This window comes from Somniosus microcephalus, chromosome 12 (assembly GCF_052327205.1).
Source record: "Somniosus microcephalus isolate GS21.2 chromosome 12, FLI_Smic_1.0, whole genome shotgun sequence".
NCBI classification, from domain to species: Eukaryota; Metazoa; Chordata; class Chondrichthyes; order Squaliformes; family Somniosidae; genus Somniosus; species Somniosus microcephalus.
The window spans coordinates 107,639,168-107,655,190 of record NC_140998.1 but is presented as its reverse complement, the minus strand read 5'-3'; the positions used below and the strand labels follow the sequence as shown (position 1 = coordinate 107,655,190).

At 42.0% G+C, this 16,023-nt stretch overlaps 1 protein-coding gene across 1 annotated transcript in view; it reads left to right on the top strand.

Moving 5' to 3' along the window:
* Positions 1-14,939: 14,939 nt before the first annotated feature.
* arhgap5 (Rho GTPase activating protein 5) overlaps positions 14,940-16,023 on the top strand; it is a 120,979-nt gene continuing 119,895 nt past the window's right edge. The window contains 1 exon segment of the mRNA XM_086003393.1: positions 14,940-15,712. The gene's annotated coding sequence lies outside the window, so the exon portion shown is untranslated.

Sequence of the window (16,023 nt, the reverse complement as noted above, 5' to 3'; positions counted from 1 at the left end):
TGCAGAGATCAAGTTTGTTGCTGAAAGCGCTACTTCCAGAGCTTTGCTTCGAATTAAAGAATTGCCAGTTAAATTTGTGAAACCCTTGAGAGAGAAGATTGACATGGAGAAACATCGTGTCATTTTCGAATGCAAGGTTTCCAGGTCAAATGCTGCTGTCAAGTGGTATTACAAAGACAAAGAGATTCATCCCAGTAATAAATATGAGATTGTGAGTGAAGATGTGTACAGGAAGCTCGTTATTAATAATGTCGCTTTTGAAGATGAAGGCAACTACATGTGCGACGCCATAGATGACCAAAGCACAGCAAAGTTATATGTAGAAGAGCAATCAATTGCCATCATTAAACCCATATGTGATGTGGAAGTGTCAGAGCAAAGTGACGCCATTTTTGAGTGAGAGCTTTCAGTTGCTGACGTGAAGTCTCCAAAATGGATACTAAATGGTGAAATTCTTCATGCTTCTGAAGATGTGGACATTGAACATCGTGGCACTATTCATCGTCTCACTCTGAAAAAAACTTGTGAGATGACCGGCTTGCTGCAGTTTATTGCAGGAAAATCAAAATCTGAGGCAAGGCTGACTATTAAAGAGCCTTCCGTCAAAGGTAGTCAAAGAACTACAGAACATTACAGTGGAAGAGAAGCATTCTGCTACTTTGAACTGTGAGTTTACACTTACTCCTAAGATGGTCAGATGGTACAAAGACCAGAGCTTAATCGAATCTTCTGACCGTTACAAATTTAAACAAAATAAGAATGTGATAGAACTTACCATTACAAATCTCATCCCCAAAGACTCTGGTGAATATAGCTGCAAATCAAGTAATGCACAGACCGCAGCCACACTCACGGTTGGAGCTCCAAAAATAGAAATAATAAACCATTTGGAGGACGTAGATACTGAGGAGGACAGCAATCTAGTATATTCATGTGAGTTGTCCCGTGATGATGAAGATGATGACTCATCTGAACCATTATCACCCCTTCCAGGTCACGCACGTGGTCCCTCTGAACTGAGCCAAATCAGTCTGGAAGTAGGGAAACTTCCCAAGGTACTTGAGCCTTTAGAAGTCAGCAAGGCTGGTTCTGAAGTTACGAAAGTTCAAGCTGTTACGTCCAGTGAAAGACTATTGGATGAGTCACCCCAGCAACGTGAACCTACTACACCACCGAGAACTACTACACCACCGAGGTGTTATCCGGACCGAGTCATGAAGCGCAGGAGGCGCCTCCGCAGAGACTGAATCTGTGAACTGTTTTCCGCAGAGACTGAATCTGTGAACTGTTTCCCGCAGAGACTGAATCTGTGAACTGTTTTTACATGAAGTTGGATATATATGTTATGATGTTATGTTTAATGGGGAATAGGTATATTGTAAGCTAAAAAGGGAGGATTGTAGTGTATGTAACCGTTCCACCTTTAAGAGAACTATTGTATGTAACCGTTCCACCTTTAAGAGAACTATTTTAAGAGTTGCACTACTTTATCTTGGCTGCTGTATACTGTAATACCGGCGGTGACCACACCGGTATATAAGTGCTGTGTAATGATTTATTGGGCAGTTCCGCCCTGACCTCCAACCAGTAAAGTCCTGCTAAAGTTTACTCTTGTGGTCTGTGTAGTAATTCGCAATATAACACACAGACTTAACAATATCTACCTCCGATCTGGTGATACTGGAACCCGATGAACCCGACACTGGCATTCAAGCCGAATCAGCCTTGCCAAAAGAATCTACTACACCACCAGAAACTATTACACCACCGAGGCGTTATCCGGACCGAGTCAGGAAGCCTCCGGAGAGACTGACTTATAATTAATTAACTGCAGCAATGTGTAGATTATTTTTCTTGTAACATGTAATTAATAATTACTTAAAATATTATGTACTGGTTGGCCAGAAGGGGAGGAATTGTAGTGTATGTGCCTTTAAGAGCCCCATGTGTACTGTAATGCCGGTAATGGCCACTCGGGCTATATAAGCCTGTATATTGTGTTGTATCAGTTAGTTCCCCTCCAGACTTTGTTTAGTAAACACCTATGAAACCAACTCCTGTCTTCAGTGTCTCTATCAACACACAGACACAACACTCGATATCTATCAGTGCAAGCCAGAGCGGCTGACAACTGATCAGATGCATACAGTTCCCATGTCCAACTTTATGCCTGCTGTCATCTTCCTACCATTTGCTCCCTCCCTCTGTCATAACATCAGCATGTTATTTCCCCTCTGCTGCTCATGAGAGTTGTTTGTGAAACCAATTTAGTTTTTCTCAAAGTCGACGTGGACCCACAAAATAAAATTGCCCCAAATTCAGTACTAATTTGGCAACTGCACTCCAGAATGGTGTGGGAAATGAAAAAAAAGTCATGCTTACTTTGCAGCGCTTGATATGACACTAAGTGCTGAGTGTACAGTCTCAGCTTGAAAAGAACAAAAAAAAGTCATTAAAAAAAATTGTACCTAAGGAATACACCTGTCCCTATATAAATGAACTCTCCAAATTCACAGCAGAAATAGATTTTCAAAACACAGGAAAAGTTCCTAGAAATATAGTAGGTACTGTACTTATACTCACAATTAACAAGTGTACTTTTGCACTAAGCTGCTCTTGCTTTGGTATGCAGGAGCTATTTATAGATACAAGGATTATATTTTTTGTTTAATTATACTCTATTTCCATCTTTGCATTGTTATATTTAAAATTATGTAACTTGTGGAGCATTTCAGTTAGTGTATTGCTAAGCTAATTCAACCCTTTGCACCATTAGTTACAATAAGGCATTGATTAAAAAAAAACTTTAAATGAAACATTGCAAATGTTTATTTATTTCACCCATTTGTACAATTAGGTGCCTCATCTGAATGATTCTCATGGGTGAAGGGAGAGGGAGGAATTGATGAGCATATAGAAAAGGTTTTTGATCCTGCAATTCTCCCACATATGAAACAAACACCATACATGTTGGACTTTCTCCTCAAAAATAAGAAAAGTTAAGGCATTCAATCACAATCTTTTACCTTTTGAAACATCCTGTTGTTGTTCTTGTGTTCTCTTCTCGCCTAATAGCCCCAGTCTACCCCATTCCATTTCATCTCTTCTGCCTTCCTTATCACATTGCTGTTTGTGGGAGCTTGCTAAGCACAAATAGGCTGCTGCGTTTCCTACATTACAACAGTGACTCCACTTCAAAAGTACTTTACTGGTAGAAATGGAAAAGGTAGAAGCAATGGAAGGGGTGACAATTGATAGACATGATGTACTAGAAAGACTGGGTATGCTTAGAGTGGACAAGTCGCCTGGTCCAGATGGCTTGCATCCCAGGTTGCTAAGGGAATTGGGGGAGGAGATAGCGGAAGGGCTTGCCATCATTTTCCAATCTTCCCCAGATGCGGGGGAGGTGCCTGAGGGTTAGAAAATGGCAAATGTGACACCATTGTTCAAGAAAGGGTGTAAGGACAATCCTAGTAACTACAGGCTGGTCAGTTTAACATCAGTGGTGGGTAAAGTTTTAGAAACAATAATCAAGGAAAAAATTAACGGGCACTTGGAGAGGTTTAAACTAATTAAGCAGAGCCAACACGGATTTGTAAAAGGCAGATCGTGTTTGACTAATTTAATTGAATTTTTTGATGAAGTAACAGGGAGGATTGATGAAGGGAATGCAATGGATGTTGTCTACATGGATTTTAGAAAGGCGTTAAGAACCATATAGAAGGCTGGTTAACAAAATTGAGGTTCATGGAATACTGGCAGCTTGGGTAAGGAATTGGCTTAAGGACAGAAAACAGCGAGTTGTGGTAAATGGCTGTTTTTCAGACTGGAGGATGGTAGACAGTGGTGTTCCCCAAGGGTCAGTACTGGGGCCACTGCTTTTTTTGATATATATAAATGACCTGTATATTGGAATACAGAGTAGAATTTCTAAATTTGCCGATGACACCAAACTTGGGGGTGTGGCAAACAGTGAGGATGAAACCAATCAACTGCAACAGGTCACAGAAAGGTCAACAGAATGGTCAGTCAAGTGGAAGATGGAATTTAATAGAGAGAAGTGTGAGGTGATGCATTTTAGCAGAAGGAACAGTGAGGCGCAATATACACTTAATGGCACAGTTTTAAAGAGCGTGCAGGGACAGAGGGACCTGGGAGTTAATGTGCATAGGTCCCTGAAGGTGGCAGGACATATTGGGAGAGTGGTTAGCAAAGCATATGGGATCTTGGGCTTCATAATTAGAGGTATTGAGTACAAAAGTAGAGAAGTTATGCTGAACCTTTATAAAGCGCTGGTTAGGCCACAACTAGAGTATTGCGTCCTGTTCTGGTCACCACACTTTAGGAAGGATGTGAAGGCCCTTGAGGCTCTTTTGAAGGGGAGATTTACCAGAATAGTTCCGAGGATGGGGGAATCTTAGTTACAAGGACAGGTTGGAGAAGCTGGATTCGTTTTCATTAGAGCAAAGGAGGTTGAGGGGTAATGTGATAGAGGTGTACAAGCTTATGACGGGTTTGGATAGCTAGATGGGGAAAGGCTGTTCCCACTAGTTGATGGTACAAAGACTAGGGGACACAGATTTAAGGTTTTGGGCAAGAGATACAGGGGGGATGTGAGGGAAAACTTTTTTACGCAGCGAGTGGCGAGGACCTGGAACTCGCTGCCAACGGAAGTGGTGGAAGCGGAGACACGCGATATTTTCAAAGGGAAACTAGATAGGCACTTGAAGGAAATAAACTTGCAGGGCTACGGGGATAGAGCTGGGGAATGGGACTGACTCGATTACTCTACAGAGAGCCGGCATGGATTCGATGGGCTGAATGGCCTCCTTCTTCTTATGTTCATTAATAAATAGATATTCTTATTATGAACACAGCTAGCTTTTGCTAGTTACTTTATTGAGCACATGTGGACTGGTACAGTATCTGTAGAGGCTTCCATCTTGACTGCTGCCTTGTGGGTAGCCTAGTGCCTCATGGGTAATGTAGTCTTAATATATATACAGCTGGGTAGTGTAGTCTTATATACAGCTCTACACAGCTCTACGGTTCCACCTAGTGTCCACTATAGAATGACATGTTATTGATCATTACATCCTCCTTTCTTTGAGGTTTAACAAAATCAATATCAATCAACTTTCAAGAAAACAATAAAGATAATATCAGTAACACTTTTGTTAGTGCTCTATAAACATAAACATTTTCAAAACAGTCAACACATTTTCAAAGCTTTACATTGTCCTCAAAGATTAAGTCCATCAGGCTTTTTTACTTCACGTGTGGATCTTCTCAACACGGGTAAGTCTGATGTGTCTTCATGAGATTGTTCTGGCGGTGAATGACAAGATGCAGTTGCAGCATTGTCATCAATCTGCTCCTGTATAGATCGAGGTCTCCTTGCGATCTTTGCTTGGAGAGGGTTTCAGTGTTTCCTTCACTCTTCATGCCATAACTCTCAATGTAGTCAATGCACTCTCGAAAAACTGCTGGCAGCTGGATCCCATCATACAGCATAGTCCTCTCAGCAGCCTCGGCTAATGGAACACCAAAGATTGGCCTGAGGGAAGAAGGAGTATCCACCGGAACTGCTTCCTGCTCTGGTGCAGGCTGCTTCTTTTTCTTTTTCTCTTTCCACTGCTTAACAACATCTGCTGCGGTTATATCTTTGGACTTTTTCTCCTTGTGTTTTTCCTCTTTGTGCTTTTCTTCCTTTGGCTTCTCTTTGACCTTAAAGTCTTTTTCTTTCTTCTTGGAGAAACTAGGCTTTTTGAAGACATGGATACCCTTTGGCCTTTTCATCCTTGATGGGCTCTCTGCTTCATCACCTGAGTCATCTGGTCTGCTTATGGCACAGTTTATACGGTAGACTCTCTTGACCAGTTCTAAGTCTTCACAAGCTTTGTCACCTAGTATTGAATCAAGTCTTTCAGCCACAACAGAAAACATGAGATGATGCACTTCGTCTTTGACTGTCACTTTAAGTCTGCATACACCTAAGCTATCTATTTTCTGTCCATTATAGTCCTTCAGTAGTACTGACTTTTTCTGTATTTTGGGCTTTTCTTTCATATTTTTTATGTCACTCATACTGATTAAGTTTGCTTTTGCCCCAGTGTCCAGTTTCAATGTAACTAATGCTCCATTTATCTGCAGTGGGATCATCCATTTGTCCACTTTTACTGCATTGACTTTATGTTCAGCATTGTCCATTTTGGAGGGCTGCACATTTTCTGTATCTTTTTTGATATCGTCACATGACACCATTCCTACAAAAAATGTCTCACTTAAATCAGTGTCCTCAATCACATTAACTTGTTGCCCTTTCGTGTGTTTTTACTTTTGAAAAGCATTGTTTGGCAAAGTGATTCTTTCCATTAAACTTTGTGCACATTTTTCCAAATGCTGGGCATTGTCTTAACTGGTGTTTGTAACCACAGCGTTTACAATTAAAAATTTCATCCTCCGATTGCTTTTCATTTCTGTTCTGCCCATGTTTCTTCCCCTTATAGGACACAGCACCAACAGCAGCATTATCACTCGTTACAATCACATCATTATTGATTTCACTGAAGGTCTTCGCGTGCTTTCGAGCTAGCTCGCTGGCTTGGCATATTTTCACCGCATTTTCCAAATTTAGTTCGGTTTCTCTCAACAGACGTTCCCTGACTTTTTTATCATGAATACCAAACACAATCTGGCCACGAATCATGGATGCTTTGAGCTCAGAGAAATTACATGTCTGTGCTTTCAGTTTCAGATCAGTTATAAAGCTATCAAAAGTCTCATTTTGCTGCTGTGTCCAAGAACAGAAGATGTATCTTTCATAGGTCTCATTCTTTTTGGGAGAGCAATGTGCATCAAATTTTTTTTAGCACATCTTCTAATTTTTCTCTGTTCTTCACTGGATTAAAGACAAATGTATTAAATACCTCTATCGCCTGTGGGCCTGCAACCATAAGCAGCAACGCTATTTTTCTTGTGTCTGGCTTCGTACCGAATCCGAAGACTGCAATGTAGAGTTCGAATTGTTGTTTAAAAATCCGCCAATTGTAGTCGACATTTCCCTCGAGATTCAAACACTCTGGTGGCTTCAAATTCTCCATTTCGCTTTTCACAATTTTCAGCAGATCTTCACCACCCTGGTACCATGTTATGTTCATTAATAAATAGACATTCTTATTATGAACACAGCTAGCTTTTGCTAGTTACTTTATTGAGCACATTTGGACTGGTACAGTATCTGTAGAGGCTTCCATCTTGACTGTTGCCTTGTGGGTCACCTAGTGCCTCATGGGTAATGTAGTCTTAATACCATACAGCTGGGTAGTGTAGTCTTATACATACAGCTATATACGGCTCCACCTAGTGTCCACTATAGAATGACATGTTATTGATCGTTACACTTCTGTGCCGTTATGACTCTATGACTGCACATCTTGCCCACCAAGCCAAATTTTCTCCTAGGTTACCCGCTACCCTAACCCGCATCTTTCTCTAGTTTCTCCCCCATCTCCCCTCATGCCCCCTCTGAGCTCACCTTGTTCAAAAAATCCATCTCCTGCTCCCTTGAGTCCATTCCCACTAAACTCCTAACTTCCCTTCCAGAGCCATGTGAGCTGACATAAATTGTTCCATCGCCTAAGGTACTACCTTTCAAAAGGTACCTCCCTTTCAAAACCACCGTCACACCTTCCTCAAAAAAGCCTCTTGACCTACCTTGTCCTTGGAAACTACTGTCCCATCTCCAACCTCCATTTCCTCAGCAAGGTCTTTGCATGTGTTGTTGCTTCCTAAATCCATGCCTGTTTTTCCCTAAAATTCCATGTTTGAATCTCTCCAATCTGGTTTTCATCCCTGCCATAGCATCAAAATGGCCCTAACCAAAGTCACAAATTACATCTGCTATTACTGTGGTGCATTGTCTCTCCTCAACCTCCCTGCAGCCTTTGACCTGGTCATCGAATGCCTTTCCTCCCTTGTCCAGCTCACTTAGTTCCACTCTTACCTATCTGACCACAGCATCTCTTGCAATGGCTTCTTTTCCATCTCCGCATCATTACCTCTGTAGTTCCCCAATGATTGATCCTTGGCTACCTCCACTTCTCCATCTACATCCTGCCCTTTGGTGACATCATTAACAAACATGAGGTCAACTTCCACATGTATGCTGATGACACTTTAGGAAGGATGTCAAGGCCCTGAAGAGGATACAGAGGAGTTTTACCAGGATGATACCAGGGATGAGGGAGTTCAGTTATATGGAGAGTTTGGAGAAGCTGGGATTGGTCTCCTTATAGCAGAGAAGGTCAAGGGAAGACCTAATGGAGGTATTCAAAATTATGAAGGGTTTTAATAGAGCAAGTCGGGAGAAACTATTTCCTCTGGCACGTGTGTCAGTAACCAGAGGCTATAGATTTAAAATAATTGGCAAAAGAACTAGAGGGGAAATGAGGAGAGAGTTCATCACAGAGGGTTGTTAAGATCTGGAACGCACTACCTGAAAGTGTGGTGGAATGAGATTCCATAGTAACTTTCAAATGGCAATTGGACATGTACTTTAAGTGGACTAATTTGCAGGGTTACAGGGAAAAAGCTGGGCAGTGGGACTAATTGGACAGCTCTTTCAAAGAGCCAGGTCAGGCATGACTGGCCGAATGGCCGCCTTCTGTGCTGCAGGAGTCTATGACACCCGGCTCTATCTCTCCACCACCTCTCTTGACCCCTCCAGTACCTCTGTGTAGTCACACTGCTTGTCTGATATCCAATCATTGGATGATCATCAATTACCTCGTTAAACTTTAAGAGTGACGCCATCGTCTTTGGCCCCCGCCACAAACTCCATACCTTCGCCACTGATTTTATCCCCTTCCCTTGTCTCAGTCTGAACCAGACAGTTTGCAATTTCGGTGTCCTCTTCAATCCCAAGCTGAGGTACCGCCCCTATACACTCTCCATCACATTCCTAGTTCCACCTCCATAACATTGCCTGCCTCTGCCCCTGCCCCAGTCGATGACACCGTCATCCGTGCCTTTGTCACCTCCAGTCTCAACTATTCTAATGCTCTCCTGGCTGGTCTCCCATCCTCCGCCCTCTGTAAAATCTGCTGCCTGTATCCTATCTTACACCATCTTCCACTCACCGATCACCCTGTCATCGCTGATCTATATTGGCTCCCAGTCCCCCGACATCTCTAATTTAAAATTCTCATCCTTGTGTTTAAATCCCCTCCCTGTCTCTGTACCCTCCTCCAGCCATACCATGACGCCACACCCCAACCCCAACTCTGTTACTTTGATTCTGGCTTTCTATATATCCCCTATCTCTTCACTCCATCAATGGCAGCCATTTGGGCCCCACGCTCCAAAATTGGCTCCCTAAACCCGTCTGCCTCTCCATCCCCCTTTAAGACAGTCCTTAACTCCCAATATCTCCTCCTCTGGCTCACCATTTATTTTTCTGATTATGCTTCTGTAAAATGGCTTGGGATATTTTTTCTATGTTAGAGGTGCAACAAAAGTTGTAGTATGGTTCCAGTGGGCAGCAACAACTCTGGTTTTTTGTCCTAGTGGCCATTATTATTCCTGATGTGTGAGCCTGGACACTGAACACTGGCAGGCTGTTTGACGACTGCGAGGATCACAGCCAAGCTGATCCTGTCCTCGTTTATTATCCACACATATGAATTAGCAGCAGATTTACATCATTGGGACCCTGCTCATATCTCATGTATGTTTATGGTCATATTTTCTCTGCTCTGTCTCAAGATTTCTTCTTCAGCTTCAGGATTTTTTTGAACACTTTTCCCATTCTTGGTTGCTGAATGTCACTCTTCTCTTTAAAGTTTGCCTGCCAGACTTTACTGGGATATGGATAAGCTTCTCTCTGAATTTGTGACTTTACTGTCAAATGTAACCCCACTATTTAAGAAAGGGAGAGAGAAAACGGGGAACTACAGACCAGTTAGCCTGACATCAGTAGTAGGGAGAATGCTAGAATCTATTATTAAGGACGTGGTAACAGGGCACTTAGAAAATAATAATAGGATTGGACAGAGTCAGCATGGATTTATGAAAGGGAAATCATGTTTGACGAATCTGTTAGAGTTTTTTGAGGTTGTAACTAGCAGAACAGATAAGGGGAAACCAATGGATGTAGTGTATTGGATTTTCAGAAGGCATTCGATAAGGTGCCACACAAGAGGTTATTAAACAAAATTAGGGCTCATGGGATTGGGGGTAATATACTAGCATGGATTGAGGATCAGTTAATGGACAGAAAACTGTAGGAATAAACGGGTCATTTTTGGGTTGGCAGACTGTAACTAGTGGGGTATCGCAAGGATCAGTGCTTGGGCCTCAGCTATTCACAATCTACATCAATGATTTGGATGAGAGGACCAAATGTATAATATCCAAGTTTGCTGATGATACAAAGCTAGGTAGGAATGTAAGTTGTGAGGAGGATGCAAAGAGGCTTCAAGGGGATATAAATAGGCTAAGTGAGTGGGCAAGAACATGGCAAATGGAGTATAATGTGGAGAAATGTGAAGTTATCCACTTTGGTAGGAAAAATAGAAAAGCAGAGTATCTTTTAAATGATGAGAGATTGGGAAATGTTGGTGTTCAGAGGGACCTGGGTGTCCTTGTACACGAATTACTGAAAGTTAACATGCAGGTACAGCACGCAATTAGGAAAGCAAATGGTATGTTGGCCTTTATTACAAGAGGATTTAAGTATAGGAGTAAAGACGTCTTACTGCAATTATATAGGGTCCTGGTGAAACCACATCTGGAATATTGTGTACAGTTTTGGTCTCCTTACCTGAGGGAGGATATACTTGCCATAGTGGGAGTGCAACGAAGGCTCACCAGACTTGGGATGGGGGCTTGTCCGATGAGGAGAGATTGAGTAGACTAGGCCTATATTCTCTAGAGTTTAGAAGAATGAGGGGTGATCTCATTGAAACAAAATTCTTACAGGGCTTGACGGGGTAGATGTAGGATGTTTCCCCTGGCTGAGGAGTCTAGAACCAGAGGTCAGAGTCTCAGAATAAGGGGTTGGCCATTTAGGACTGAAATGAGGAGAAATTTCTTCACTCAGAGGGTGGTGAATCTTTGGAATTCTCTACCCCAGAGGGCTGTGGAGGCTCAGTTGTTGAGTATATTCAAGACAGAGATCGATAGATTTTTGGATATTAAGGGAATCAAGGGATATGGGTATTGTGCAGGAAAGTGGAGTTGAGGTAGAAGATCAGCCATGATCTCATTGAATGGCAGAGCAGGTTACTCCTGCTCCTATTTCTTATGTTCTTTTGCCATCTGATCTTTTTCTTTCCCCACTTTCCTTCTCGGAGGTTTTCATGTCTACAAAGCAGTCTGAACACCTTAGGAATGAAGCCTAGAATGAGATTTCATCCGAGATCACACCTGAATTATTTCACCCCACTCCCTGCTTGTGCAGCAGTAAATGTGTCAAAATCAGATCAAAATATTGATTCATAGAAAACATTCCAAAGCCATACAAGGGTTTTTGTAAATATACCACCCCTGGTTTGATGCCACTGCATGTTTTCCCCCCTAAATCACTGCTTCCCATCATGCGACCTTTATTATATGCTTCAGGTTCTTAGATCAATTATTCAATGCCACTAACATGATAAGCATTTTAAAATAGCCACACTCACCTTTCTACAAAAAGAATATTGAGAGGGCGGGATAACCACTTTTACGTAACACTATCAATTGTTGCTACCTGCATCATATGAACAGGTATTATACAGTTACTATCAGACTCTGGGATAAAATTTCAGGTGAAAAGGAAAAAATGTTAAGCTACAAAATTAAATGGCTCGAACACAGAAATCTGAAATTTAAAAATATATAACATATAAAAAAACTACAAACTAGCTGTTATTTTGAGGGAACCATTTAACAGTAGGGAGGTTTTGAAAGACAGGAAATAGACAAATATCATTCCCACATTCAATAAAGTCAACACAGATATGCTTGGCAATAACAGATACATTAGCCTGACATCAATCATCACAAAATTAATGGGACCAATAACCAAAAAAAAATGTACGAGTTCTTGTGAAAAGAACCTAACAAATGGCGGTCAACATGGCTTTAGAAGGGGTCAATTTTGCCTGACCCAACCTCAGAATTTTTTTAGGAGCTGACATCCCAGTTTGATTGTATTACATATAATATCTTGACTTCCAAAAGGTCTTTAATAAAGTATTGCACGAGTTATAAAGAACCAAATTGCAGGATGCCCGAAAGCACTTCACAGCCAATGAAGTTCTTTTGAAATGACTGGAACTGAGTTACCTCAGTTATGTGGAGAGGCTAGAGAAGCTGGGATTGTTCTCCATAGAACAGAGAAGGTTAAGGGGAGATTTAAAAGAGGTGTTTAAAATTACGAGAAATGCTTTTACGCAGCAAGTTATGATGATCTGGAATGCACTGCCTGAAAGGATGGTGGAAGCAAATTCAGTAGTAACTTTCAAAAGAGAATTGGATATGTACTTGAAAAGGAAAAAATTACAGGGCTACGGGGAAAGAGCAGGGGAGTGGGACTAATTTAATAGCTCTTTCAAAGAGCTGGCACAGGAACGATGGGCTGAATGGCCTCCTTCTGTGATGTATGATTCGATGTAGTCACTATTTAATGTAGGTAAATGCTGCAGCCAACTTGCACACAGTAGGGTTCCATAAACAACGACGAGGTAAATGACCAGATGATCTATATTTGTGGTGGTGTTGGTTAAAGGATAAATATTGGCGAGGACTCCTGGTGAAATACTTCGTTTGATATCCACATATGAATTAGCAGTGCATTTACACCACTGGGACCCTGCTCATGTCTCATCTCAGGATTTCTCCTTTAGCTTCCAGAATTTTTAACACCTTTTTCTGGTCTTGGTTGCTGAATGCCACTTCTCTTTAAAGTTTGCCTGCCAGACTTTACTGGGATATAGATAAGCTTCTTTGATTTTGTGACTTCTCATTTGCCATCTGATCTTTTTCTTTCCCCACTTTCCTTCTCAGAGGTTTTCATTTCTATAGTGCAGTCTGAACACCTTAGGAATGAAGTCCAAAATGACATACTGCTCCATGCCATGTGAACTGAAAGTTTTAATCCTTCAGTTTGAGTATGTTAGCATATTCTGTTTAATAATGTCAGTTCTTTTTCTGATTTTCTCACTTACCAAAATCAATAAAAAATAACATTTATACAGCATCTTTCATGACATCACAAAATGCTTTACAGCCAATGAAGTACATTTGAAGTGTAGTCATTGTTGTAATGTAAGGAAATGCAGCAATTTGCACACAGCAATGACCAGATAATCTGTTCATTAGTGATGTAAGTTGAGGTATAAATATTGGCGTGGACACCGGGAGAACTCCCCTGCTCTTCTTCAAATATTGCGATAGGATCTTTTACATCCACCTGAGGAGGCAGTCGGGACCTCTGTTTAACCTATCATCTGAAAGGTGGCACCTCTAACAGTGCAGCACTCCATCAGCCTGGATTATGTGCTCAAGTCTCTGGACTTGAAACCACGACATCTGACTCAAACACTAAGTGCTACCTACCACTGACACCTACATAAAATTAACTGAAGATTCACAATATGTTATTAAAAAAGCGTTCTGTCCTACAACTTTGGAAAGGTGGTATCAGAGTTAAGCATGTGATTTCAAGGAGATTTGAAAATCCAGCAAGTTGTCAACTTCTTTTGTACCTGTTAGTTCCAGTCTTACTCTTTGAAAATAAGTGTATAATGTCTCTTAAAATGTATGTAAGAAATCACACAACACCAGGTTATAGTCCAACAGCTTTATTTGAAATCACAAGCTTTCGGAGCGCTGCTCCTTCTTCAGGTGAAGTGGAGAAATGCATAAAGACACAGCTTATATAGTCAGAGAATCATGTCAGATGTTTACAGGTAACCTTTCCAACTGCCATTTATCACACCTCGGCAGAGAGATAATCACAGCAGTCAAAGGTGTGAATGGTGTCCAAACAGGTCAGTCAGGGAAACATTACATCAAAGAACAATGAGGTGGGGTCACAAGGGGTCAAATATTGCAGATGCTGGGGTCTGTATGAAAAACAAAAAAACAGACAAAAAACATTTTTTTTTTTGGCTGGAAATCACAGCAGGTCCAGCCGCATCTGTGTAGAGAGAACAAGCCAATGTCGACTCGAGTCTGGATGACCCTGCATCAGGTGGGGTTACATGTAGCATGACATGAACCCAAGATCTCGGTTAAGGCCGTCCTCATGGGTGCGGAACTTAAAATGTAGTATTACAAGTTAGTACAAGAAACGTGTTACTAGGTTTCCTTTTTCAGAGAAGTATAATCTATTTGTATGGGTCTCTGTTTAAATATTCACTATTAATGTTTTCAATTGTTTTCCCTCTTATTGAAAAGTTTCCAAATTGTAGGTGTGGTGAATTGTTCGAGGTCATTGTGTCAGTTGGAGAAATTGGGAGGGGATACATATTTCAACCGTAAGCTGTGGCGTCATTCATTGAAATCAGTATTCATAACAGAAACTAACGAGGGAAGTTAAGACTACTTAGCACAGATAAAAAGTTCCAAGCAACAATAATATTTAGCTGACAAAAAGACGGAAGGAAAACGAACAGGTTTTGACTTTAAATATTAATATATAGTCAGTCACTGTATTTTTGCTCGCAATAAACCAACATTCGGAAATAAAATGAGAAAATTCTGGAAATACGCAGCTGGTCAGGCAACATCTGTGTTGAGAAGGCAGGGGTTAACATTTCAGGTCTTGTGACCCTTCGTCAACATTCTGGGGTGGGTTTGTAGCTACTACTGCAATCGAAAATCAGAGTTCAATCCCTGCCACGTAGTATTTCGTAACGAAATACAAAAAAAAACTTCCCCCACCACACATATCCATCTCTTATTTTAGCCCAGGCATGTCTCGAACGAAAGCTGTGCATTCTCTTCCTCGGTTGCCAGCTCTTTTTCCAGCCCCTCCTCCACGGGGACGGGCATTTCCTTGGCTCGACTGACTCTGGCACCGAAAGCTGTGTCCCTCCTTCTGCGCCGAGTGGAGGGAGGAGGCGGGCGGCCACATTCCTTCCCTGGGTCTCTCCGCTCTTCTCCTACCCCCGCCCCTCTCCATTGTGACGTAATTCTCATTCCCGGATTGCGCTGGCCCTGTGCGTGCGTGAGGACGTGAGCGAGCGCCGAGTCGGACTGCCGTTGGAAGGACGCCGCCTCCGCCTGCGCCGCGGCTCGGTCTGGTGTCGTTGTTTGTGGGGGAGTGAGTGAGCGTCGAGACGAGTTTGCTGTTGGAGCCCAAATAGCAGGAAAAGTTGTGCCGACGGTATCCGCCATTTCAGTCCTTCGGACGCTTTGATTTGCCCGCTCAGTGAAGAAGAAGGAGGGAGGAGGAGAGAGAGGGGGAAAAAAAACTTGGTAGCGAGCTGAGGGTTACAGCTGCCGCAGACTTGTGTTTTTTTAAATAAAACACAAAAATGTATTTATTATTTTTTTGAATAGAAATTGTTCCATGGAGAGTGTTGAAAAAAATAAAATAAAAGGAGAAGCGGCGGGGGCCCAGGTCTGTTGCTGTTGGAGCCAAGCGCTGTCTTGTTAATCCCGGTGTGCCGAGGCGGGCCGGGCCGCTGAGGGAAGCGAAGCCTGGCAGCGACCATGTTGGGTAAGGGGAAATTTCCGATACAATGGAGGGATCGTGAGCTTGGGGTGGGGAGGGTTAATACGGAGCATTTGGCAACTGGCCTCCTCCATCCAGCCTCACCGACCTCTCTCCGAGTGTCGCGGTTGTTTTATATCATGATTTTTTTTGCTGTATAGTTTTTTTTCCTCCCATTTTTCCAATTTTTTGGGGGCCGGTATAATCCTTCCTTAACCTGTCCAGACTAGTGTGCCTTGAAACAGTTTAAAGAATCCTTAAAAATATATCATGGTAAAATGATGTAACCGAACTGGAATTCGCGTTTATTTGATTCA